This window comes from Thermobia domestica, chromosome 9 (genome assembly GCF_964235325.1).
Source record: "Thermobia domestica chromosome 9, izTheDome1.hap1.1, whole genome shotgun sequence".
In the NCBI taxonomy this organism is placed as follows: Eukaryota; Metazoa; Arthropoda; class Insecta; order Zygentoma; family Lepismatidae; genus Thermobia; species Thermobia domestica.
Window position 1 is genome coordinate 204132508 of NC_137462.1, and position 26525 is coordinate 204159032.

General features: G+C 35.2%; 1 protein-coding gene and 1 long non-coding RNA gene across 6 annotated transcripts in view; both read right to left on the bottom strand.

The window, feature by feature from the left end:
- LOC145694223 (uncharacterized) overlaps window positions 1–21364 on the bottom strand; it is a 66553-nt gene extending 45189 nt beyond the window's left edge. Inside the window, exons 1-2 of the long non-coding RNA XR_014132967.1 lie at window positions 20900–21364; window positions 2146–2215 (exon numbers count right to left, since the gene is read on the bottom strand). This is a non-coding gene — a long non-coding RNA (uncharacterized LOC145694223). The remainder of the gene's footprint in view (window positions 1–2145; window positions 2216–20899) is intronic.
- The window catches only part of Actn (alpha actinin), a 183431-nt gene that overhangs the window by 98796 nt on the left and 58110 nt on the right, over window positions 1–26525 (bottom strand). The window lies entirely within an intron of this gene.

Genomic DNA, 26525 nt, shown 5'->3' on the forward strand with positions numbered 1-26525 from the left:
TCCATTTAATTACCTTAACCTCCTTACTAAACTATAATACACAAATTTATCTGCTAACTCATCTGTTAATAGCCCGACCTACCCATGGAACCCATCAGAGTAAACTACGCAATATCATATCACTCTCTCCCTTGGGTTCAATGCAGGACTTATTTGGATAACTAGACCATAAACTTAACGTTATCTCATCTCAAGGACAGTTGTTCACGAAAACTGACGTCAGAAGAGCAAGACTCACAAGTCAGTTCATTCTTCTCATACAATTTAGAGCACCAAAAACTAAGCATGCAACAGGTATTATTTTCATTAAATGTAATATTTCACGAAACCCAGCTCTTCTATAAAAACGAAAAGCATGTATATGCATGGTAACAATGCTGCTCACTGCTATGTTCCCTTTCAACGAAAGTGTCAAACTGCTACCGTGTCTATCTATCCGTCAGTGAAGATGCTCTTGCTATTGCATAATTTAGTTCAAATAATTTTCTAGTCATTGTCAGGAATGAATTCAGGGAAAACCTGGCAATTTCACCACCACCCCGGAGGAAATAAATCCTTAAACACTTTCTGAATATCTGGATTACATGAAACAGAAGAAAGAAAATTTACAAGAAAAATCACCCTTCCCTCCGAAGGGTTCATATTTCCCCTGAATAAGGATTATGAATTCATATAATCGGATTTTTATCTGGAATCCCTTTTCAATGCATTCTACACATCATTAAGTATGTCTACACACACACACACACACACACACACCTATAAAGTGTTTAACACATGATACGCATAAACAGGACGAGCAAACTGATTATGAAAGATATAAAACAACAGTGGCTATCTGTATATATGTATATATATATATATGTATATATATATATATATATATATATATATATATATATATATAGAAATGAGTCATCTAGAGCCATCACGAAATTTCGTATACCAATAATCTTCAACAGATCTAATCGTGTACGAAGTTTTGTCAATATTCAACTAAAAAATGAAGTGAAATCTTTGTGTGCCGTAGCACGATTATGCCCTTTAGACTAAGGGGATAATTAAAACAAGTGAATGATGGAGAATTTGGTGGAATGAGAATGTGGGAGGAAATCGCTGTACCCAAGAAAACCCACGAACCTATGTCTACCAGAAATTTCCTGCGGATGGAACCAGGTACCCCACGCACCAGAGATAACCGCTATAGATATTCAGCCCAAGAAGAAATTGGACGAGGCCACTGTGGTACGCAGCGCTACCATCAACCACTTATATTAGACTATCTTTGGAAGTTTTTATCAGGCATTTCGGAAAGTGGCAGCAAAGAATATCGGAGCATATTTTAGCACGGAAGAGGGTGCGGACTCTTTCTCTATTGACCACCGCATACAAGAACCAAAAAGGAGAAAGAAATCAACCCATGAGAGCACACTACTTTTCCAGTGGACGAAATGCATCGACTGTACTACTGAATGACTGAGTAACATTGTCAATTATGGACATTGTGCATTATACAATGTCATTGTGGCTGAAGAGGACAATGAACCATCGCGGATTAATGTGTGGCTGAAGAACTGAGAAAAGTAATAGAAAAAATAATAATACCATTCAAAAATTGTACCTACCGGTATCTGTAAAGTCTGTACGAGATCATCCTTTGTTACTAATCAATTTTAACATATGTTACAAGCTAACACTTTTGACTTGCCTTTTCTTTTGAAACCATTTTAGTGACACAATGCGCCACATGTGTTATCGTAGCTACAGTACGTCCATCCTCACATTTGTTTTTGGGCAAATGCGACGGTGACATCACACGTACTGAAGGCTCAGAAAGTAGAGAGGATCTCAGAAGCCCATTGTGTCAGATAACTCATTATCGTGTTGTATATTATTTGGTCCGTGCAAAGAATGGACACTTCTACTACTATACCATAAACACACATTTCTGAAGTTAACATATTCCCCCCCCCCCAAAAAAAAAAAAACAAATCCTTCAAATGAGGATAAGCTTGTATACAACAGTAAATTCTGTCTGCTTTACATCATTGTACATATTAAAACAAGGGTTGTTATAACCTAGTACACATTTTTCAAACATAAATCTTATCAAAATTTCTTTATAGATCCAAAAATACTACATACCGTTTGTCAAAACTCCCATGAGCACATTTCTATCAATATTTTACTATGGTAGTTTTCTGCTGACTCTTACCTGTAAAAGAAATGGAAACCAATGTCATTCACTTTGTAATCGCAACTCAGGAAAAAGTAAACAAACTTTACACATGTCACGAAATGCAAAGAACTAATTATTTGTTACGGTCTACCAATGCACACAAAACTGAATAAGGAATGATGCAACACACTGTTTCATTCAGTTCTTATAATAAATTCAAGAACACGAGTGATGCTTACTGGAAAACATAGAACACGTAACAGTAAACAGTCTTAAAAATAACATAATAACAACAACAAAAATCAAACGATATGGATGCAAACAACTTTTTAAAAATTACCATCTTGTTTTCTTACAATACAACACAATAATGCGATAACCAATAGCAGGTTTTATTTAGGCTACTTGAGTTTCTCACTGCGATATAGACTCACTCTTAAGGTTAAGAATAAGCCTGCAATGAGAAGTAAACTTTTTCAGTTTAGCGTATCTTTTAGCAGCGAGGCTATATAAGACGTAGACCTACAGCTTAAGGTGGGATCCGAACCACATGAGCTCCCGCGACAAGTTCATAGAGTATTGTAAACTAAACAGAATACAACGAACTAGTTTAGTTCCTTTGTAATCGCTAGAAGAGCTTATGCGCATCGAAGAAAAAATATAAGTTCTGTATTCTTAAGGTAACATGTCAACGCCGTATCAGATGGAATTAGTTACGCAAATACGTGAGGGTGGTTAATTCAATCACAGATTATGAATCTTATATCCACAGAAAGATACAAGAAACACAACCCTCAAAATTTTCAAACACACAATGAAAGAAACATTTGATAAGATACATTTCATGTGTTTGCAACAATTCGAGTTAAGAAGGGACTGATGTGGAAAAATAATTAAGCATGAAAGAAACATTATAAATGATTCCGCTTCTATGGCAGAGTAGAGGACACCTTTCATTATCACAACAGCAACTGTAATTTTATCTCTAGATATACGACATTTATTGCAGAAACGAATGTCTAAAAGTTAAGACAATACCAATGCAAAATAACTTCAACGATATATATATATATATATAATTCTGAATTTTTTATCAGCGTTTAATATCCATATCATTTAGTATTTGTAATGTGACTTCTGGGCAATTTCTATGTTTTACGTACTTATTACATTAAGTATATACTACTCTCAAATATGAATGTATTTCAGAGTTCATTTTTAGTAAAATTTTGGTCAAGTTCTATAAACGAGCCAATATAGACCTATATTCCATTTCACGAGGAATGGTGCAATACTGCTCTGTAAACCATTCATATGCTTCAATTCTACGACGAAAAACACTTCTTTTTGCTGCCTGATGATGGCCCCCGCCGTATTAAGATGCGAGTTGTATTTTCTACAGGTGTTTCTATATTCTGATAATCATCTATATGCTTTTTATTTTTTATTTTAAGGATAAATAGTTTTAGAACAAGCAATTTCAAAACTTCATCATCAGAAATCTCTGTCAACTGTATTTTTTTTAATCAGTATAAAAAACGGAACAAGTTGGAGTAAAAGTAGCGTTGTCTAAGCGTTGCGTGTTATCTAAAGCAACTGTCACTGAACTGAATGTGACTGTGTTTTTGTGTCTACCAGAAGCTTTACAATGATGTCGCATAAGCGAAAGTAACAGCATGTAAATAAATAATTCTTTATTATTTATCGACAACTTCAATTGAAAAAGTTGTAGCTCAAGAAACTCACTAAATGAATACACAAAAGAACAGAAGTTAATACGTGCATACCTTTTTCCTTCATATTTACCGATTTACTAAAATAAATCTACATATTTTACATAAGTAAGCATATGGGAACAATTTTCCAAGAAGTTTTATATTAATCTCTCCCTTTCTCTTTACGCATTCCTTTGTAGTTGCGTGAACGTTACCGTTTTAGCACACATTTTCATGGTTGCAAATTGTATCCGTACTCTGTATGTGAATCTTGTACTAATTTTATCTTCCGTTCAGACTTCTGGACCTGAGCCACAATACATGAAATATGTGAACGTATTTCAAAATAACTCAGAAATACATAGGCACAAAGGGTATTCAGAGTAAACAAATTTCTACAGTATGCGGCAAAACAAACAATACTAAAATCATATAGTTGACATTTATTTATTTATTTTTTGTATAACGTAATGAAACATAAGAAATGTCAAAGGGATGTCAACTAAATGTTACTCAACACAAATTGTAAATTTGAGAGGAATCGAGCCTGTACATCATGTGTTCAAAACGTTGACCATTACGTCTAACATTCTTCATAGCCGTTCTGTAGATCGATGAACATGTTAGTGAATACGGCTTGGTGGAACAACAAAACAAATGACCGAATCTTCTCTCTTAACTCCAGTATAGTGGTAGGGTATTATCTATTCGGAAAATTGCTTCCTTTAGTGTACCCCGCATGGAGGCATCTCCACTCATCTTCTGAAGTGAGATGCTGGCCCACACCGTATGAGTGGAAATAGTGCTCTAAAATAAACACCTTCTCCTCTGTTGTAAGTAACATTATCTTCGCTCCAAGTGCATACCCCGCTAGTCCACACACAGCTAAGCATACAATGTGGCGCTCACAGCTCATACTACAACTGTACATTGTATATTTGTAATTTTGGGCCATAAAATATTCTAAATTTGTACTAGATTGGCTGATTTTAATATCAGAAGAAGATAAGGAAATTGGTATATAAAGTTAATGTTAATATATAAAGATATTCAAATGTTTAAAAATAATAAGACTTTAGAACGTCATTGTCAGGTCAATAAATGGAATCAAAAAAGGACGGTGTGTGTGTTTTTTAATGGCTCAAATTTATATAAAAAGGAACCAGTGATTTAATCGTTGTAATACTACATTGCGCCCGCGCGCCATTTGCACGCGAATTTCAGTACTGTTTATTTTGCCGCACACTGTACTTTCATAATAGTAGCCATAAGAAAGATTTAATCAAAATTAAATCGAATAGTCCTTTTTCTGTGTGACTTCAACATATGTTCAAGAATATTTTAGAGTATAGTTCTAAACACTGCAATACTTTTACTGATACTTCAAATTTAATACCACTATTCTCGGGAAAAGGAAGGGGGAGGTTGTGTGGAGCGATTATAGCATTGTACGTCGAAAACACAAGGACACTATGAAAAAGCTGTGAAAGGGCGACTATACGACTGAAATATAATTATGTCAAAGAAATACTGAAAATAAGCCGATTTAACATGTCATCTGAAGAGAAACACAAAATAAAACCATCGAAAAAATAGTGAAATTTAATTTTAATATTGGATGACAAATTACTTTAAAGTAATAATGAATTTTACATACGAATTGTATATACACATATTCTTTTGTCGTCGATTGGTCAAGCAATAACGAAAGCACCGCCCAGTGTAAAAAAAAGTCATATAACAACGCACAACAGTGCTTTTATATGACGTTACTACAAAGTATAGTATCTGATCGTCATCTTTGTGTCTTAAATGCAATTCCCACTATAAGCGAGTGACTCGCTACAGTACCTAACAAGAACCTGCTCTGTATTTGAGGGTAAGCTGAGTGGGAGCTGTGAGGGAAGTTAATCTGCATCCACACAAATTTAGCTTAATGAATGCGAACAATATTACTTAGGAGGCTCTACCTACAGCATTAACTCCTGGCTACATCGCTGGCCCCCCACTTCTGTCTTTATGGTCAAGTTCTCAAAGGTATTGTATATACAATATGATTAGATAGTTAAAGAAATGATAATCTGAGAGTAAATGAGAGTATCCCATCACAAATTACATGTGGCACAACTTGTGATAATCACTCTCATGCGGTCCCGCACATCAGAAATAACTTACTTTGGAAACTTTACCTTTTATTGTTTTAAATTAATCTTTATTATAGTTCACACTACACTTACAACATAGCTAATCAAACATCCCATCGTACACTTCCTTACGCTTCAAATTAACATTTAATAAGTTTGTCCCTTGTATTTTTGTTATACAAGGGACAATAAGATAATATTAAGAGTATTAATATAAGAGAAGCGCAATATAAGAATATTTTGAGACAATATGACTGCATCTAAAAGCCGAACTTCGATGATCCGTAACTCGAGGACAAAAGACCTGCACACAGCATTTCATAACCTTGCATATATGGTCAAGGTCGGTCACCATGCCAGATTTGATTCAAAAATGAAATGAAATCTTTAAGTTTTACGTCCCACGGTTATACCGCGTAGGCTAAAGGAGACGGTAATGATGAGAGGTGAGTGAAATGGTGGAATGAAGAAAGTGGGAGGGAAGGGGAGAATCCCGAGAAAATCCACGAGCACGATGTTTGTCCACATGGCGCGAGCTGGAATCGAACCAGGGACCCCAAGCACCGGAGGTGAACGCTCTACCACTGAGCCACCGCGCCCCCAGGTTTGATTCAAATATGAGGGTGCGGTTCAACTCTATGATATACTGTGTTATTATTATTATTATTATTATTATTATTATTATTATTATTATTATTATTATTATTATTACCTGACCAGCGAACGAGTGCGGGCGGCCGGTTTTGGAACTAAAATGCAAGCAGCAGTGTTTCTAACCGGATTACTTGTAATCAATCTATCACAGTTCTTTTTGTCCTGTTCGTAATAAACCATTTCATGCATATGCTCAAATCAGGGGCAGATCCAGGAGGCGGGGCGATTGCCCCCCCCCCCAGAATAGCATATCTTTTATTTTAAAAATAAAACCTAAGAATTTTCACCTTTGTATTATAAACGTAAAATAAAACCTAAAATAGGTAGGCCTTACTTTTTTTTTTGTTTTACGTTGCAGAAGTCAAATAAAGCAATAAATTGCAAGAAATTAATTACATTGACGTTCTTGGTAAAAAAAAAAATAAAAAAAAGTAAATTGTGCTATGTTGTTCTTAAATTGGTAATTTCCATTCATATATCACTATTCACAATACATCTGCATTACTGCAGGAATGGTTCACTACAACCACAAAACTTACGGGGTTCTTTATTAAGAAGAAAGAAATTAGGCTATGCATAACATCCAAATTACAACTTTTAAAAACCGTTGGATACATTGTAGAGTGAAACTCTCCGCTCCCCTGTCCCACCGCGCTTACCAAGAAACTAATGTAAACACAACAGCAGCGCCATCCTCCCAAAACCGCACTGCTATCCTGGTCAGGTAATACCAAACGAAGAGGGGAAAAAAAAAAAAAAAAACGAGCAGCTGAGATACACTGATTATATGGACTGATTATATGAAATATAATCCAGAATTCATTAATTCCCAGAACGAGTTAAATGTAAGCAAATAAACAAATGAATGTAGTTCACTAACCCAAGGATGTTATAAATAGAAAAATCCTTGCACTAACCTGACAACATCATTACACTGTGTCGTCAATCTTTCAACTGTGACATATTATCTAACGAGAATCTATTTTGAATATGTTAAAAAATTTTGAACTACAATTTGAATTTAAAGAAATAAATTCCAACTATCATGCACTAAATTCCTGTATGCATGTAAAAATATGTTGCTATTCGAGTTCTTATACTACGCTTAGAAACTGAGCTAAGGACCATGCGCAGCTGGGAAAACATTTGCAGTATCCATTTCGGCACATCAAATTCTTAGAAATTGTTAATGTTTCATGTGTTCTAACACTAGATTACTTCCACACTTAATATTGGAAGATTATATTTAATGTAACATTTACACATGAAAGCTTTTACAGAGCAATTGGAATTAAATAATTACTTAAAAGAAACCACCCAAATTTACACTGTAAAATTTTGCTTTCCTTTAAGGAGTGACAGCAGAGTTTCACCTGAGACTTTTGGTTTTGGTACACTGCACTAATTTTTCCGAAACAAATTAAAAATACCAATGTCGTTAGCGACGCATTCGTTTATAAGACATGAACAAATTCAATAAGAGGTGTTCTGAGGACGTAGGCACTAATTTTTCATAAACTACCTTATTTCAGAGAGCAAGGATAAAATTTTCAAACTGTATGGAACCTCTAAAAATTGTTCAGGGCTAAATTTGGCTCTAAAAATTTGGCCAGGGCTATGCATACACCGCCGAACTTAGCTTTTTTTCTATAATAGTGGACGACGAACTCAGTGATGAAGTTCCTACTGAAAAACATTCTAGTTCGAACCTAGGCCTAAATCACATGCGTTTATGGTAGACAACATATTGTCCGAACATCTACTGGACTTTCTTTGATCTCTTCTCAGTTCTCTTCATTCATTCACTTCTTCCATCCCCATTCACTTTTATTTGTCATCCCACCCGTCTCTTTTAGCCAATAAAGAAACAAGATTTTATCTAATTTTATTTTAATTTTCTTTTCATTAATGCTGAAATAATATTTACAACTTGTAACTTAGCACGGATAGAATAAAAGTAGGTGAAAAGTATTTCGAAAAGAGAGACTGAACTCAAACAATGTTTATATTAGTTTGTTTATCGGTTACTACATCGGGGTTTATTTAGTTTTCTAAAAAGTTTCAAATGTTATATTTTAGGTTATATTTGTCGTGGTGTAGGAGTCTTAATAAGTTTAATATACATTCGCAATCAATATATGTGTACAGAGTATACTACATACGTTTGTGATTTGAATTAAGTATATTAAGAACTTTCTAATGTATCTCTTACGACGACATATTTATAGTAATTATAAATATTTATGGTAACTGTATGTGTGGATTAACACTGAATCTATAGGTTGCTTGCGAAGTAAGGAAGAAAACACTTCCACATTTAAATCACACAATATAAACTGGAACTATATTCTATTCTATTCTATTCTATAGTCTCGTATGCCTATTTCCGAAAATAATTCTTTCAGTTGTTTCCTAATAATGCCTCAAATTTCTACTACCTACAGCAAAAAGTTCTCTTCCAATTACCAACTAATTGTCAAAAAAAAAAAAAAAAAAAAATGAAATACTGATCCACTCATGACGATAAAAGTTGATCATCATCTGAATTTACACTGTAGCATACAAATTATGCAAGTAAAAGACCTTCGATACTTCGCCTACTGAAACGCTAATAATTCAGTATGCTACTTGTGTAAATCTATATATATAAAAGAGAACGTACAAATCCTTTGTCCGCTCATCACGCTAATACGGCTGAACCAATTTCTTTTATTTTTGGGGGGTTATTAGGATTTGGACCCTAGATGGTTTTTATCATATCACTTTAATTTTCAATTACCAGTGTCTTGAGATAATTGACCATTCAGGTGTCCATTACGTACAAATCCTTTGTTAGTTCATCGTAGGTATAAAAATAAACGTATTTATATGCAAACCGCATGAGCGTGTCACTCGGCGGGTTAACATAAATGACAGGCGTTATAATGTTAACATTTACTGCAATTTGAAAGCGAAAAAGTAAAAATTATCTAAGTAACAAAGTTTATTGCGTTCGGGGGTGACCGCAGCGAAGCGGGGTGAACGCTGCTAGTAATTTATAGAAGGAAATACTAAAACTGCGTATTCCCTGAAAGGGATCACGATACGGAGTTAGGTATTTTAAAAAAAATAAATTCGAGAATATAAAGCACGAGAAGAGTAAGAGTAAGGGACCCTGCACTGCCTTCTCATTAACTTTTCGTCTTTCCATCGCGGATAAAATCTCGATATGATTTTACTGTGAATTTTATCATCATCAAAATGACAGAAGTTTCCGAATTGCCGGTAACACTGCAGCTTGGCCGCTCAGAATCTACTATCATTCATCACAGCAAAATTCCCAAAGGAAACTTCTTCCTGATAATCTAAAGCGATTAAATTACATGCGAATATACTACACAGTTCGCTCAGTTGTTGACCTGTAAAGCAGCAACAAAAAGGCAACGTGGATCGCTAGCTAGTTGCTTGTTACGAATACTTGGACACAAAGAATTCTCTGTTCTGTAAGTATCCTCCATTCGGCAATAACTGCTCCTCAAGCACGCTTGTTTCAAAATGTCTCAATCACCATCTTTATAATATACCATACGCTGTTCCAGGTTTATAACTTCGACCTTTCCTGCCCTTCAACTACACGCGTTCTTTACAACAGATCATATAATAAAGGATCTGAAAGATGAAGCGAGAAGGCAGATTCTGCTAGGGAGATGTTCCATTACCTTTTCAATTTTAATAACAACAGCCGTAAAAATTTATTTACTGCCTCATTCCATCTTCAAGAATTGGCATTTGGTCAAAAACGAGATTCAAAGTTCATAACTGTCACTAGTGGTATACACTTATTTGGATTAATAATAATAATAATAATAATAATAAAGAATCTCTGTCTTCAAACGGTTTATGCATACACGCATGAAAATTATCTTATTCACACAATATTCTTATGCAAGGATACTATTAAATCTAGAAGTAAACATCTTCGGGATGCTATGTAAAAGTATCCATATTTACACATGCAACTTTGTTCTCGTTCTTATTTTCCGTAAAGTTAGTGATTTTTAAATTGTAAAGTTAATTATAACTACATACACAAAAGAAAGAATGCCATGAAGTCGTAGAACTGGCTGGCGTATACAAACAAAAAATATCCCATGGTCCACACAGGATTGGTGATAATAGGATTAGTAACTATTGAATTCACTAAGGAACTAGAAGTGCATTTATATAATCGATTGCTCATGAGAAGGGATTTGTTTACATCCTTGAGTATAACAGAAGTTATCTTAACATGTGTCTGGTCAAACCCACCGAAAAAATGAAATCTTTAAGTTTTACGTCCCACGGTTATGCCGGTTAGGCTAAAGGAGACGGTAATGATGAGAGATGAGTGAAATGGTGGAATGAAGAAAGTGGGAGGAAACGGGAGAACCCCGATAAAAGCACGGTGTTTGTCCACCACAAAGTCCACACGGCGCGAGCTGGGATCGAACCAGGGACCCCAAGCACCGGAGGTGAACGCTCTACCACTGAGCCACCGCGCCCCCTCAAACCTACCGAGCTCCACTAGCTAAGAGGATTTGATTTGCGATTTTAGACGCTTGTCAAAAATAAAGTTAATTTTTAGAAGATGAAAGTGGGAGCAGTCAACAGGAAAATATGACACTGATCTCCTCCGAACATTTTTTCTCTTTTTCGAGGTTTCTCTGTGGGCTATATAAACCCACAAAGGCCGAATATATAGCCACATGAAGTAACACTGCTGTTAACCGAAATTCTGCTGTTGATTGCAATGGATCTTCTGGTTCGGAAAAGAAGTTCGAATAAAAGATATTTTGTAGACAAAAACTTTCAACTCCTGCAATTAAATGTTTTTTCACAAATATTGAGTTGAACAATCGCTTTTCAAAGTATCTGAGAATATGATTGTCTAGATTTTCATTAGTGTTGCACACGAGATATGATTTAAGATAGCCTCGTACCGTAAATTTTGTAGAATGCCTCGTTTTGAAAATTTATGTAGCTGACTTTTAGAAGTAGTCTTGGTAGAACTTTGAAGTTAGTAATAGGAAATTCAGATGCTATATACAGATAATTGTTGAATAAATAGTATAGCGTCACGTTTAGCAGCGAGGCTATATGACACGTGAACCTACAGTTTATCGGAGAATCCGAACCTCTTGAAGTCCCACCGGGAATCGAACCGGGGTCTCTCATGCCCTTGGCGCAAAAGCTATACTAACTGCTTTCAACAAAGGAAACTTTCGGAGTATACTGGAAGTGCAAAAATATTGACCAATTGATATCCCTTAGACGTAAGTACTGCTGCCCACAAGACTCGTAAGGCTTTTTTTGCGTCTCAAATTTGAATGTACTTCTTGCCTCGTAGGCAACTCTAGCTTTAATCAACTCGAACACATCAGTAAACAGAAGACAGAGACCCGCTGAATTTCATGCAAATCTCTGGTTTCAATTTTGGCATTTGATAGACTCTTGTAACCCCGCCATTTTCTCTTCGGAACTCCAATAAAATATTTGCGAAACAAATTCTGATCAGTCTGTATGTCGCGTAAGAAACCAAATTACAGTAAGAGAGTGGACATTTTTCGGGAAGCGCTCAATTTTGGTGCTTGGGTTTTTATATTTGAAGGCATCAATCAAGACTATGGAATTCAGAAGAACAATGCTCCAATCTCCAAATCGGTAAGACTTCATGATTGTGACGCAGAATGCTAACGCATACCGCACCGTCTCTCTATTTGTTAGTTACGAAATATCTGGCATTCTAAAAATACTTCAGCACTACTAATCTGGTTGGCAAGTTGGTAAGTTCTACTATCGCAAATAAACATTTCACGTACGCTAAATTGCTTAACTCTTACGTATTTTTCTCGGTCGGGCTTTACTAATTCATATTTCTCTCATTGCTTTATAACATTTCGATCGATGAATTTGTCCAGTACCCACATCTAGCCATCGAACAATATCAAGTTGAAGAAATCCATGCATGCCATAATTTTTACGTCTCTTATAAAATCCGCAAAAGAATTTTAAATAGCGTTTCTCCATTCTACTTGCGAATAATTACTCATATGAAGGAAAATCAACATAACTCTCCACGATGATTGTAAGACTACCGAAACAAATAAATGTGATTTGTTACTGAACAAATGCGAAATGCGATAATCCTCGTTGGCTTGAAATTTAAATTTAGTATTCAATGCTTAGTAGGAAGTTTGTTACTCTAATTTGCACCGAATAGTTTGTAGACTGACTCCATGTGTACACAGTAATATAAATAAAAATAAATTATATTTTCTACTTATGAAATCTTTTAACCATCCAAGTGGATCCGACATTAACTAATGTCAATGCATCTAAATCATGCAGAGTGAAGTTTTTACAGGATAAGAGCCTCAACGAGGTATTTATGGTTTTGCCTTATCACTTCACTTCAAGGCAAGTTGAAAAACTAAAATGCATAGAAGTCTTGACAATTTTTGTACTGTGTATTCATCGCAGAAAGTGGTTTATGAATTCAAACTGATTACTTAAGAATATCATACCGGACTATAATTAGTTGTCATACTAAAGAAATATCTAACTTTTCTATAATTACTTTAGATTAATTCACAGAAAAGCACTGATCAGTAATCGTTTTTTTTTGGGGGGGAGGGAGGAGAGTGACACTGTGGCTCAGTTATAGAGTGCTCACCTCTGATACTAGGAGTCCCTAGTTTGACCCCAAGTCAAATGAGTTTGTGGTGAGCAGCATCCTGTCCGTAGGTTTTCTCAGGGTTCTCCCGTTTCCTCCACATTATCATTCCACCAACTGTTTTATAATAATCGTTCACTTTCATTGAACATTTGTCTCCTTAAGCCTAAAGTACATAAAAGCGTAAGATGTTAGAAGATTTCATTTCATTTTTTCAATAGTTTTTTTCTCCTAGACTAAAATACTTACACTATTTTGTACTAATTCAGGGACCAGCTAAATAAACGCGAATGCAAAAGTCATTGCTCTATTTGAAACAGTTCTAAAGAAGAAAATTACTAAAAATGGAAGATCAGAATGTCTGTGGGAGGCTATTTTTTCTAAGACATCTCTTGTTAAATAACAGAAACAAGAAACTGACACAGCAAATGAAATCTCACTGCTACTGTTTTGACAAAATTGTAGTAGTTTTATAATTAGTGAAAGTGAAATTACCGATTCGGGAATCCGGATAATTCTGGCCATCTATAACATATTATCAAACGTAATATTCCATAAAAAAAAAAAAACGCATTAAGGAAATGAAAATGAACTAGTATTTTTTTTTAAGCAATTTATTAAACAAAGAATGAAGTTTAAGTTCATGGTTGATCGGTCAATATAATACGTTTGTTTTGCTTATCTTGATTATGACGATAACAATATATTTTTCGTAATCAGGAAAATTTTTCCTATCATTTAACTTCGAAAGCTATTGACTATTCTTCTCGTAGTAGTTCAACATATCAACGAAAAGTGCTGCAAAACGATATAAAATTTCGCGTTGTGATGTCCAAGGGACTTCAAAATAAGTTTTCATGAAATTTATACGTACGTACACACCTGCTCCGGTGATTTAATAATTACAATATACCTACCTAACTCTTTTATTCGCTTGAGCTACAAAGGAGAAAATTAAGAACTTCTATCAGCCCACTGCATCATAACATATATCTTTCTTTTTTAACTACCCTGATAAAGCTGTTGGAGCGAGATACATTGTGAACAAAAAGTCTTTATCATGTCACGCTACGTATGTGTATAACAGTGGTCAGTCACGGAATGTATATTAGTAGACACTATGACATGACAGATTCAATTTGATTCTAAGCTTTCGATGTTGGTGTACAAATTATATCGTTAAAATGTAACAATAATTAATTATAGCTTTTAAGCGGTTATAAGAATGATAGCACCATACTATTTACACTTACAACCCATAGTTACTTAGTAATTTATTTGAAGTGCCTGTCAATCATTTGATGCATGCAAGTAAACATTAAATCCAAATAAAACAACTGGAAGTAAACGCGCCGTTCAACATTACGCTTTTATTTTATACGGAAACAAGCTAGTACGTTCATTTTCTATGTTAAAACACAAACTTATTACAATGATAATGTATCTATAATGTACATGAATGTCTCACATAGGTAGGTTCTAGATCGTTTACCGTAATAAAGCTAGACGAGGCCACTAAACCAGTAGAACAGTTAGGATAACAAGCTCCTTTCCCCTGTGTTTACAGAAGGGTTATGTAAGCTGGAAACTTAAGGCATGGAGTAAATGGATAGGTTGAGAATTAGAATTACAGGTTCCATATATTCAAAAATTATGGCCTAATTACACTTGTGTACGTATAATATTCCCCCGACTTAAAGCGCTCTGCTTGTAGGATCAAGGAACCAGATCACATAAATAAAAGTCCTCATGTAATACGCTGTCTGAACCACAAATACTACAGTTTAGTCAATATTTATTCATTTAAGAAAATATGACAATAATTATTTTGTATCAACTTAAATTTTAAAAATCTTACTACCTACTTACCACTATCAACTTTCACGACAGACAACTTCAGTTCAGCCTACCCAAACGTTAACACTTTAATGGTTGATTTTTAGAACATTACAACTTGTCACCTATTGGCAAATAATGTTTTGTCAGTTTGGTTGCTGAAGAAAATTAGTTTTTATAGTCTAGCACAACCACATGAATCAGGAACTAAAATGGGATTCCGAGAGTCGGCGTTTCAATCAATGGCGTACGAAGAAAAGTCTGAGTTTTAATTCCCTTTGAGTAAAATATGCAAATAATAATAATAATAACAAACCATATTAAAAATGCATACAACCTCCTGGGATAATATGAGCTTAGAAACTTGAAACCCCCTTCCTTGATGAGATTCTGTGTACGCCACAACTTGCAACATTCGCTTAGCACTCGGGAAGGCTCTCATCAACACGTTAATCTCATCAATACAAAAAAACTGGATATTGAAAAACGTAATATAAAGTACTGTGAAAAGAAAAACAAGGATGGCCGAAAGACAATATAATTCAAGGACATTTAGTTTTGCATATATATACACTTTTTCGCTACATACTAGTGCTGGTAAAATTATTTGAACATAAGGTAATCGAATAATTTTTCTACTGTATTTTACGTATTTGAATATCCAAATACTCGTTCTTAAACTTCGAAAGTTGTTCGAATAATGAATATTCACAGAATGCAGTATTCGAATTTTAACAGCACTTATAGGATACAATACACACTGGGGTCTGGCAGCTCCTGGAGTAGCTGGGTGTTCTTGCAAAGATTTTGAAAGCAGTAAATAAAATTAAGTAGGCCTATCATTGGTGCTAGATTCCAAATAAACGCAATTGTACTGCAGAAGACATATGTAACCAGACACGCCGTTCATATACACATCTCTTTATATAAAAGAAGTCGTGAGTGACTAATGATCAAAGTCCAGACCAAGCCATTTAAGATAGAAAGTTGCAATTTTGACAGCCCATACGATTTGTGACGTAAGGTACCAATAAGAAAATACTTTTGGAAACTGAAGTGGAAGGGGAAAGTAGGAGCGGCAATTCTTACCGTAAAATTTTAGTATTTTCGAATCTCTGAAGGGTAGAAACATGAAATTTGATATATCTTACTTAAAATAATTAAACAAGTGTTTCCTCGTTTTTCTTATATTTCCTACAGGGGAAGAAAAAAAGAGTGACATTACAATTGTTATAACAGGATGACCCTATCTCGAAATTCTTCAAGGTTAGACATAAAATTTGGTATTTAGATTAAAAAAAAAGTTTGACATGTTTCAGGGCTTTTTAATATATTATATATATATATATATATATATATATATATATATATATATATATATATGTGTGTGTGTGTGTGTGTGTGTGTGTGTGTGTACAGTATTTCCCATAAAAGGTAAGGAACAGAGGAAGGGGGCTGGAATGGTTAAAATAAGATGCCCATATCTCGAAATCCCATGAAGTTAGAGACATATATAGTATTTACACCTTTCATTTAAAATAATTAAAGACGTGTTTCAACGCACTTCTGATCCAAAACAAATGGCCATGTGTCACAGCCCCACAGCGTTTCCGAAAATTGTCCTTTTAACGAGGGAAGAGGCAATTTCTATTTTCTTTCTCAATATATAAAAATTGCATCGAAGCTGTCAGTCTCATCTTCAACGGAAAACTGGTGAACCATTTGAAATGATTTTCTGAACACGATTAACACTTGGGCCGATATGGGTTTTTATCATTTTACTTGGCTTGAAACGCGTATTCTAAGGGAGAAATGAATTTGATTTTTTAATTTTTTTAAAAAAAGAATAACGCCATAAACATATTCTTTCCATGCGAAGAAGGAAGCAAACGACGAGCATATGCGGGTGTCTGGGGATTAGGTAACTAGCTAGCCGAGGGCTAGTTATGAATAATGTTTTGAAAGCTAAGAATGGGAACTGAATTTACATTAAGCCTCGTTCATAAGTCTGGTAAAAATTAATGTACACTATGAATTTATAGTGTGATCGAAATCCTAGTAGTTGCACGGAAACTTCTCAGGTACGGCAAGTGACCTCCCACTAGACAGAACGCGTATCATAATGACAATGTCGATTGAAATGAAATAAAATGAAATTTGAGTTTTACGTCCCACGTTTATGCCGGCTAGGTTAAGGAGATGGTGATAATGAGAAATGAATGAAATGGTGGAATGAAGAAAGTGGTAGGAAACGGGAGAACCCCGAGGAAACCCACGCACACGGTGTTTGTCTACCACAAAGTTCACTTGGCGGGAGCAGGGTTCGAACCCGGGACCCCATGCACCAGAATTACACGCTCTACCACTAAGTCACCGCAGCCCCGACAATGTCGATTGATTATATATATACACTAGCCTTTGGCTAGCTGGGGGCTCTGCCCCCAGACACCCGAGTCTGCTCGGCCTACGGCCTTGCACTTCTTATCTATCGGCCTTTGAATCAACAGCGAATTTCGTGAACTTGCTCTTCATATTTCCTGAACCTGACCATCCGGGGGCTTCGCCCCCACACACTATCTTTGCTCGGCCTACGGCCTCTCACCTCTTGAACCCACAATTCTATCGTTTCTTTTCCTATTTCAACTATCTAAAAGATAAGATTTTGTATCCCAAGAAAACACCCATTTAAATAGCATGGGAATTTCTTCATCCCCCTTTAGACCCCTAAAAAATTAAAAATATTCACTTTTGTCAATTTTCCTGTGGGTTTGTCCCGAAATGCTACAATCATGTCAAATTTAATCATTGTAGCCCTACAAGAAGTGCTCAATAATTTGGGGGTGTAAAAGGTGTCCCATATAAATAACATGGGAAAGATTTTTCAGTTCCCTATAAAACCACTATAAAGTTTGAACTTTTTATTTTTACTGATTTACTTAGGTAGTGCTAACGAAAAAGTACAATCATACCGAATTTCAAGTTTTTATTCCAATTCTAAGTACCTACAACATGAGATTATAGGTTTAAAAAAAAAAAGCCCATTTAAATAACATGGGGAAATTCTTCATCCTCTCTTTAGACCCCTAAAAATTAAAAATATTCACTTTTGGCAATTTTCCTGTCGGTTGGTTCCGGAAAGCTATAATCATGCCGAATTTAATCACTATAGCCCGAATATATATATACCAAAACACCCGCAATCACCAGCAAAATCGTGCATGTCATTCATTGATTTCAATTAATAATTATACATTCGGAAAACATCTGTCATCATGTCATCATCTCTGATTACCACTGCTTACGCACTGATGATTCTTGGATTCGCGAACGAGATATGACGAGGTCAATACGAATTGCAGAACAATATTTAAGAAATAATCACTTTTAAATATTATGTCAAAATATGCGAAGATTTTCGTGATCCATTTTCATCTATGAATCAGGAAGGTAGCAACGTCTGGCCTGCTTCTAATATATAAAAAAAGAACTGAAGTTATGCAAACCTGCTTTTTATTAAGCTATCTATTTTTAGAAACTGAAAGTTATTTACGGATGACAGACTACTAACGCTGAAGTTGCACGCGAAGAGAAACCCTTCAGTAATATGTATCAGTCTTGTCTTTTTGAATTCAGGAAAAGTATATATATATATATATATATATATATATATATATATATATATATATATATATATATATATATAATTTCGTGTTCCTACTCTTCTCAATATTTTCTCATTGCTTGTCTGTTCTACCCAGGTAATTTATTCTTTGCACGAAAGTATGTTGATTTTTTACAAGATTCAAACCGATTTTATCATCTATAAATGTTCCTTGATAGATGCAATATTTATAGAAAGAACATTTACAGATGCTAAAATCGACTTGAATCTTTTAAAAATTCAACACAGCAAAGAATAAATTACTTGAGTAAAACAGACAAACAATGAGAAAATACTGAGAAAAGTACGAACACGAAAGAATAATACTGAGGATAAGTAACAAGATGGTCAAAATTTGAAAAAAACTGATTGGGGAATTGTTTAAGAAAAAATTTAATTGTGACTGACGTGGGAAAGATCTGCAAAGATGATGATGAAGGGAAAGTTAATATTATGGAATATCTAAGTCTTACGTCAGGACTACGGATGGCCAAATCCGAATTTCAATGAAAATTCGGAAATCAGAGGAAATCCGGATATATGTCTCACACACACACAAATAATTAGAATTAAGGTTAGTACATATGTTAAAGTATATAAAAAAATTCATTATATTCTAATAAATTGTACGAAAAATTGTGATACTCGGATATTCTAATACGCATTAAAAGTACTAGTCTCATCATTCAAACATGTAAAAACTCCAACAAGAAACTAAAACGGTCACGCAACCCTTGGCACAAATATTTATTTTATGGCAGGTGACGTGACAGGTAGTGATAATTGAGGCAAGCGACTTGCAATACAGAACCACAGCAACATGATGTTCAAACTGGAGGAAAGGTTTGCATTCTTGAAGCGTACATGAGGAGTTTGAGCGACGAAACCACCGCGACAAGTTATGCAAAGGCACATTCTGGGAAGTCACTCTGAATAGGTCAAACCACTAAACTTTTTTCACGGTAATAATAATAATAATAATAATAATAATAATAATAATAATAATAATAATAATAATAATAATAATAATAATAGCGGGAGCTCATGTGGTTCGGATTCCACGTTAATCAGTAGGTCCACGTCTCATATAGCCTCGCTGCTGAAAGGGGCGCTAAACTAAAATCAACTCAACTCAATAATAATAATAATAATAATAATAATAATAATAATGATATAGATGATTGGTGTTGCTCAGACAAGGCTTCGTTTCACCTCAAGAGATACATGAATTCACATAATTCGCGTTTATGGTCGCCTGACAAAATGCATGTACAGATGTGTCTCCTCCCTCCCCCCCTTCGCCCAAAAGATCCACATATGATCTGCCATGTCTCCACAAGAGAGCCATACGGCAACTAACAGTGAACGTTTATCAGGCAATTTCTTCTTACTCAAACTGATGAGAAGGCATGGTTAAAGCAGTACAAAGCAATCTCCATACTACTTATTTGACCATAGCGTGTTTGGAATTGGCGTAATTATGGCACATCGTTTCCAAGCCACTGGTCACCCCGGCCTCCCGACCTCATTCCAGACTTTTTCTTACGGCAATATCTGAAGTCAGCAGCTTATACAATCCATCGGCATACTTTGGAAGAACAGCAGACCAACATTCAACGAATGGTAGACTATATAACGGTTCCTACTCAAACAAAACAATCGAATTCGCGGCTTTCTAGGATCCAAAATATTTCAATTTAAGACTCGGAAAGTTATTGAAAATTACATTTTTAGACCGCGCAACGACAATAAAAACAGTCAGGTGGGGGTCCCAAGACGCACCCCACCCTTCCCCGTTCTCTAGTTTTTAAATTTGAAATAGTTCCAAAACAGTTAATATTTTATGTCCAATATTCCAAAGCGTACTCAAGAACACAAGAAACGTACACATGTATGAAGGAGTAAAGATGGTCATTTTCAACGTTTTTTGTAGTACCTCAATGGATTGAGTAACTTCTTGATCACTATGTATGTGAATCTATGGGAAGAGTATTTCCAATTCGTAAATGTTGCTTTTACCTTCAGAACACTTAAACAGCACTTCTGTATTTAGATGTTTCCACCATATCAATCAACAGCAGCTTCAGAATCGAACCTGTTGAACTGGAAACAAATTACGATAAATATGCATAATAACAGTCTTACAAATACATCGTTTAACATTTGCAAAATGTACTTTGCATAATTACATATTGGATTCCTGCTCATCTTTTTCTAAAAAGTTTTTTTTTTTCTTATGGCGTGGGACGGCACCTTTAAGGGTCTTCACTATAGCGAAATTAAACTACCGCTAATTTTAGAGGTTTTCTGTAATATCTTCAAAACAAATAAAAATTTTCGAAAAGGAGAAACGTAGTGAACTAGACAATACGATTTTTCACCTGATACCGTTATTACAACTCATCTATCTACTTTCGATTTGCAACTGTAGATAGATTTAGCATTTTTTGCGGGTTTTGTAAATAGAGGCATACCAAAAGTAGATAAGCGAATTGAGGTAAAGGTATCACATGTAAAATAGTATTGTCTAGTTCACTACGTTTCTGTATTTCGAAAATTTTTATTTGTTTTGAAGATATTACAGAAAAACTCTAAAATTAGCGGTAGTTTAATTTCGCAGTAGTGAAGACCCTTAACAACAATCTGAATTTTCTAAAACTACGCATGTATTTTATCGATTAGCAAAGGTAGTGTGTCTACAATGAAACACAATCTATAAAAACCAAGAGAAATAAATACAGAGATTCGACAAACGAATTGAAGAATTATCAATAAAGTGAAAGAAATTATGCCCGCGATTATGTATTGTATGCTTAAAAAATAAATTTCTATAAATGATGATGGAACCTTAAGTAAGCTCAAATTGTACGAGAAAACTTGGGGAAGAACACAATTCCACATGACCTATGATCGCATCAGGAACTTTTACCACTGTCAAGGCCCCTAGAAGTATTTTAGAACCGTTTAAACAATAACCTACTGTAATTCTAGGGACATTGTGGTTCCTTTTGCTACCAATGAGTCAGCACTGAAATGTTGATGACCTTCCGCTAGAGTGCTACTTAAAACGCTCTGGAAGTGTGTTAAGATAATTCTTAGTGGATCCGCCCAAAAGGCGCCATCTCTGCAGCTACTGAATCATGTTACGTGATGAAGTATAATTTACTTCCTTTTACGACACATTTCACCTCAATTGCCACATGATAAAAATAATTTTGATCTCAGAAAATGCAATTCCGTACAAATGTCAATGAACTTAACCAGAAAAGTATGTCTCTTATCATTCTACGATATTTAATTAAAAATGTACTTATTTATTCCTGGCACAGGGACAAAATCAAGCTGGGAATTCTTACTAAATCAAAATATTCTTGAAGAATATACACGCCAATAAGGATATTCCTCCGGAATATATTGAAGATAATTTGAATTATTACAATACTTCATAATTTACAGTACAATATCTTTAATTTGAGCTACTTACTACAATTTACTGGAGCCGCAATGTCTTCGTGCGCTTATCTTGAGTTCGAGGGTTTATGGTTTGACCTCACCTCCGTTAAATAGGATTCTGTAGTGGACAAACACCACATGCGTGGATTTTTATCGGGATTCTCCCGTTCCCTCTCACTTTCTGCATTCTACCAATACCATTCAACTCATTATCGTCGTCTCAATTGGGACATAAACATGGGATGTTGAACTTAAAGAAAAATACCACCACTGTCATCTACAGTGATGCACTTTCGAACTATAGTGGCGACCATTTTCTGTAAGAACTGGAATTTACATGATAAACTTTACGTAGTACATAACGGCGTAAATTCGATAGTATACGTAAAATGTAAGGTAACAAGAGCTCTCATGGTCACTTTATTCGACATGAAAATTTACACTGTACTAAGGCACTGGTGCACATTACTTTTCAGTGGGTCCAAAGGCTGATTCGTTGATTCCAACAGTATACAAATGTATTGAAGAAGAATACGCGTTAATTCTCTTAAGTCCCATGAGCAAGGCTTGCTTAACTTTCATATCGATTTACAATCACCTACCATCCTGCTTCTTCAGTGATCAGACAAGATTAAATTCACAGGGTGCCAGGTCGGAGTTGTACGGAGATGGTGCAGCGTCTTCCACTTGCACATTTGCCTACAGTTATCGAACTCAGAACACAAAATTCATTTATTTCCGTGAGTGCCTGGACGATTTTTCGCAAGCGGGAGCAAAATTTGTAGTCTTGCTTTATATATGTATGGTGTCATAACAGCGTAGTTTTCAACAAGGCATGCTTTTAAATTTTGCTGACCACTTAGTAATACATATATTTTTACAACAGAAGTTAAGAACACATACATTTTTACAACACAAGTTAAGAACTTCAAGAAATAAAGAAAATACTAGACAATTTAACTTAGATAATACTACTTGAGTCCGAAAACAACTGAAATTATTGATTCACTTGAATTCCAAGAAGGAGCCACGCCCCCTTTTGCCCCTCCCACCCCACTGTAGTCGTCCATACTGGTTTCCGTGACATCTGCACTATCACACTTAAACAAGTTAGCGATGAATTTATGCTGGTGAGTGCTCTTCAGACGCAAAAAAAAAAAAAAATCTTAATACAATACCCTTTTACGTTTGACCAAGTTTCCGTGATCTTGCAACTAATATTGCGAGAGTGTCATCCAAGAAACGCGCCATCTAAAGGCTGTGCGAAAGAGCAATGACCAGTACTATGAGCTATCGGGAACTTCGAAGAGGAAGAATGACAACTGTGAGAGCGTTACATTACTTTTTGAACAAACCTCATATGCTTTTATTAATGACGATTTAAGATGAATAAGAATTTTTAACTTCAACATCAACTTTCAGTATAACTTATACAAAACTGAACTGAATCTTCTGTTCAATGTCTTTAGTGACATTTCAGACTAAGCGCATGAAAGGCTTAGTTTCATTCCTTCCAAGCCGAAGACTAGTTTCCATATAAAAAAAGGATCAAATCAGTTTTTCTTCCGGGTTTCAGTGGCACGCTGATATATATTACAATTGAGGATACGATAACGAAATATGGCTAGACTGTGGGAAGCGCCAGGGAGGTACTAACAAATGTACAAAATACTATATAATTTTGTACTTTGTGAACCGTATAATCGAAGTTTTTTTTTTTTTTTTTTTTACTACTTATCAGTTATTATCTTTTAAGAACTTGATTTGACTAACTAGGACATCTTTTAACATACTCTTAAAACAATTTATTTTGAAAACAACCTTTACTTAGAAAAACTTATGCTGTGTCTTTGCATATCTACGTCACCTTTTAGAATAATACTTTAAGTGTTACAAATAAAATAAAAGCTCATATAAATACTTCAAGGTCACATGTAAGAAGAACAGAAAATTACTGTCAAGCAAGAAAATGTCACGCACGAAGTTGTCATGACAAAACTGCTGATGTCTAAGAAAAAAAGCGAACACTATTCATCCCATATAAGCAACAACATTGATAGGGCAAGAGAAAGATGAAGTGAAGAAACAGCAACTGCAACACAATCTGCGATGTCAGTTATATACCTTCTCATTGATATTTGTATCAAGTGCCATAAACTATGTACAAAAGATAAACTATATGTGTATACTTTCATCAAATTTCTATATTAACTTTAATGTTGCCCAGTTGCCTATGAGACGAGACAGTCCCTTATTACGTCTCGTAAGCAACACTATGTATATAAATTACTGATACGCACAAGACAAGGCTTAAGGCTGTCTCGACTCGAAACTAGGTAATGAGAGTGTGATCTCATCTCGAATCTCGTCCCGAAAATGATATCTTATCTCGTCTTGCGTGCAACCCTAATATAAGTACAATACCATCCCTATGGCATTTTCTTTGTAAACTGATGAAATTTTAATTTCTCCCTATTAGTAACTATCTGATTACATTCAAAATAGCTTCAAACCTTAAGAGAAGCTTGATTGGATGTGTCCCTTTCAGTAGCGAGGTTATACGAGACGTGGCCAATAGCTTAACCAGGTGAACTCCCACAGGAAATCTAACCCACGTCTCCAGCAACGCCAAAGGCACGTGCGCTAGCTATATAGGAACGAGGGAGCCACTTTATAAGAAACTGTCATACCACAGATTAAAATGTAACGGAAGAACAAGCAAATAGGTCTAAAGATCTTGTAAGGATCTTAAACTAGTCATCCTACAGCTAAACATATATCTAGGGTGCCCAGATATCTTTTTGGAGGTCCTGTCCCGTGTCCGGCTTAGTAGTCGAGCCTGATGCCCATTTGTCCTGCTTTTCAGTTGTCTCATTATAAGCGTTTAACTTATTCTGATGACTGAATGGCTCCAGTGTCAGACATTTCAGAATTTGCACATTATTATAACTACATTTTTCGTAAGTTGTAAAGTAAGGAAAGTTTACATTTCCAAAATTTGGAAAAAAAAACATTAGATTGGCAACTCTGGCCAGGCCAGGGGGGTCGGAAACGGGGGGCAAGGGGGCAGCTGCCCCCTTGAAATTTTCATGGAGGGCAATATACTCGTTTTGCCCCTCCACTTTCACACTAAAAACATGACACAAGAGTGATTATATGAACTACTTTTTTTTATGATAATGTAAAAAAAAAAAAAAATCTATTCCAGATTCATCTTTCTTCTTGAGACATGAAACTGGGCGCTTTTTCTGACCCCATGTTACAAAGAAAGATTTAGGAAAAAGAATTGAAAATTTACTTTATTTCCATTGGTGTACATTCTCAAAACACTGTAAAATCTTTAAGAATTGTTGTTTAAGTAACCGTACGTCTGCAATACGAAACGAGTCGTTGAGCGAGATTTTTAAAGTTTAAAAACGATAATAGTTTAAATGCGTAACAGGACATTTAAATATATTTTCTATAGATTTAAATTATTCTTACAAACAATATTCAGAATGCAGTAAGTTTCACGGAGAGGAGGAAAAATATATCCCTTGTGAGAACTAACGAATGACAGTATTTAGGACGTTCTTGATTGAACAGGATATAGGGTGGGGACACGTTTACAAACGTCAGCAAAGATACTTCTGGCAGGGATGTATGCGGGGGTAGGTCCTGTTTGGACCTCTCCCGAAATTCTGACTTTTCTGTATAATTTATCATTGTGTTGGGTTTTGACCCTCGAAAAATTTGGCCCCCTTCCGAAATAAATTCCTGCGTACGTGCGTAACTTCTGAAGAGAATTTACAGCGAAAAAGCTTGATTTCGTGAAAAGGGGTGGGCGAGCTTTCGTGTGTTCCAAGTCCCGATCTTCTGGTGTTAAAACATCAACATTATGTCAACATCGTAATATTGGTAATGATGTTTCCTGAATAATTATTCAACATTTATATTAAAAGTGCAAGCATGAGATGAAACTTAGGCCTATGATATATGACTTTTGGACAAAGAAAGGGTAAAATAAAAATACAGAACTGGATGTAATTATTTTCAGAAAAATGAGTAACCTATATTCATTCTTAGGAAAGTAGCAACAGTCTATTGTAGCGTTTGTGCAAAAGACTGTATTTAAGCACTAATTGTTATCTCTATGACCTAATTATGTACGAGTAGTATGTAAAAATATTAGAATCATTATTTTTCATTATCA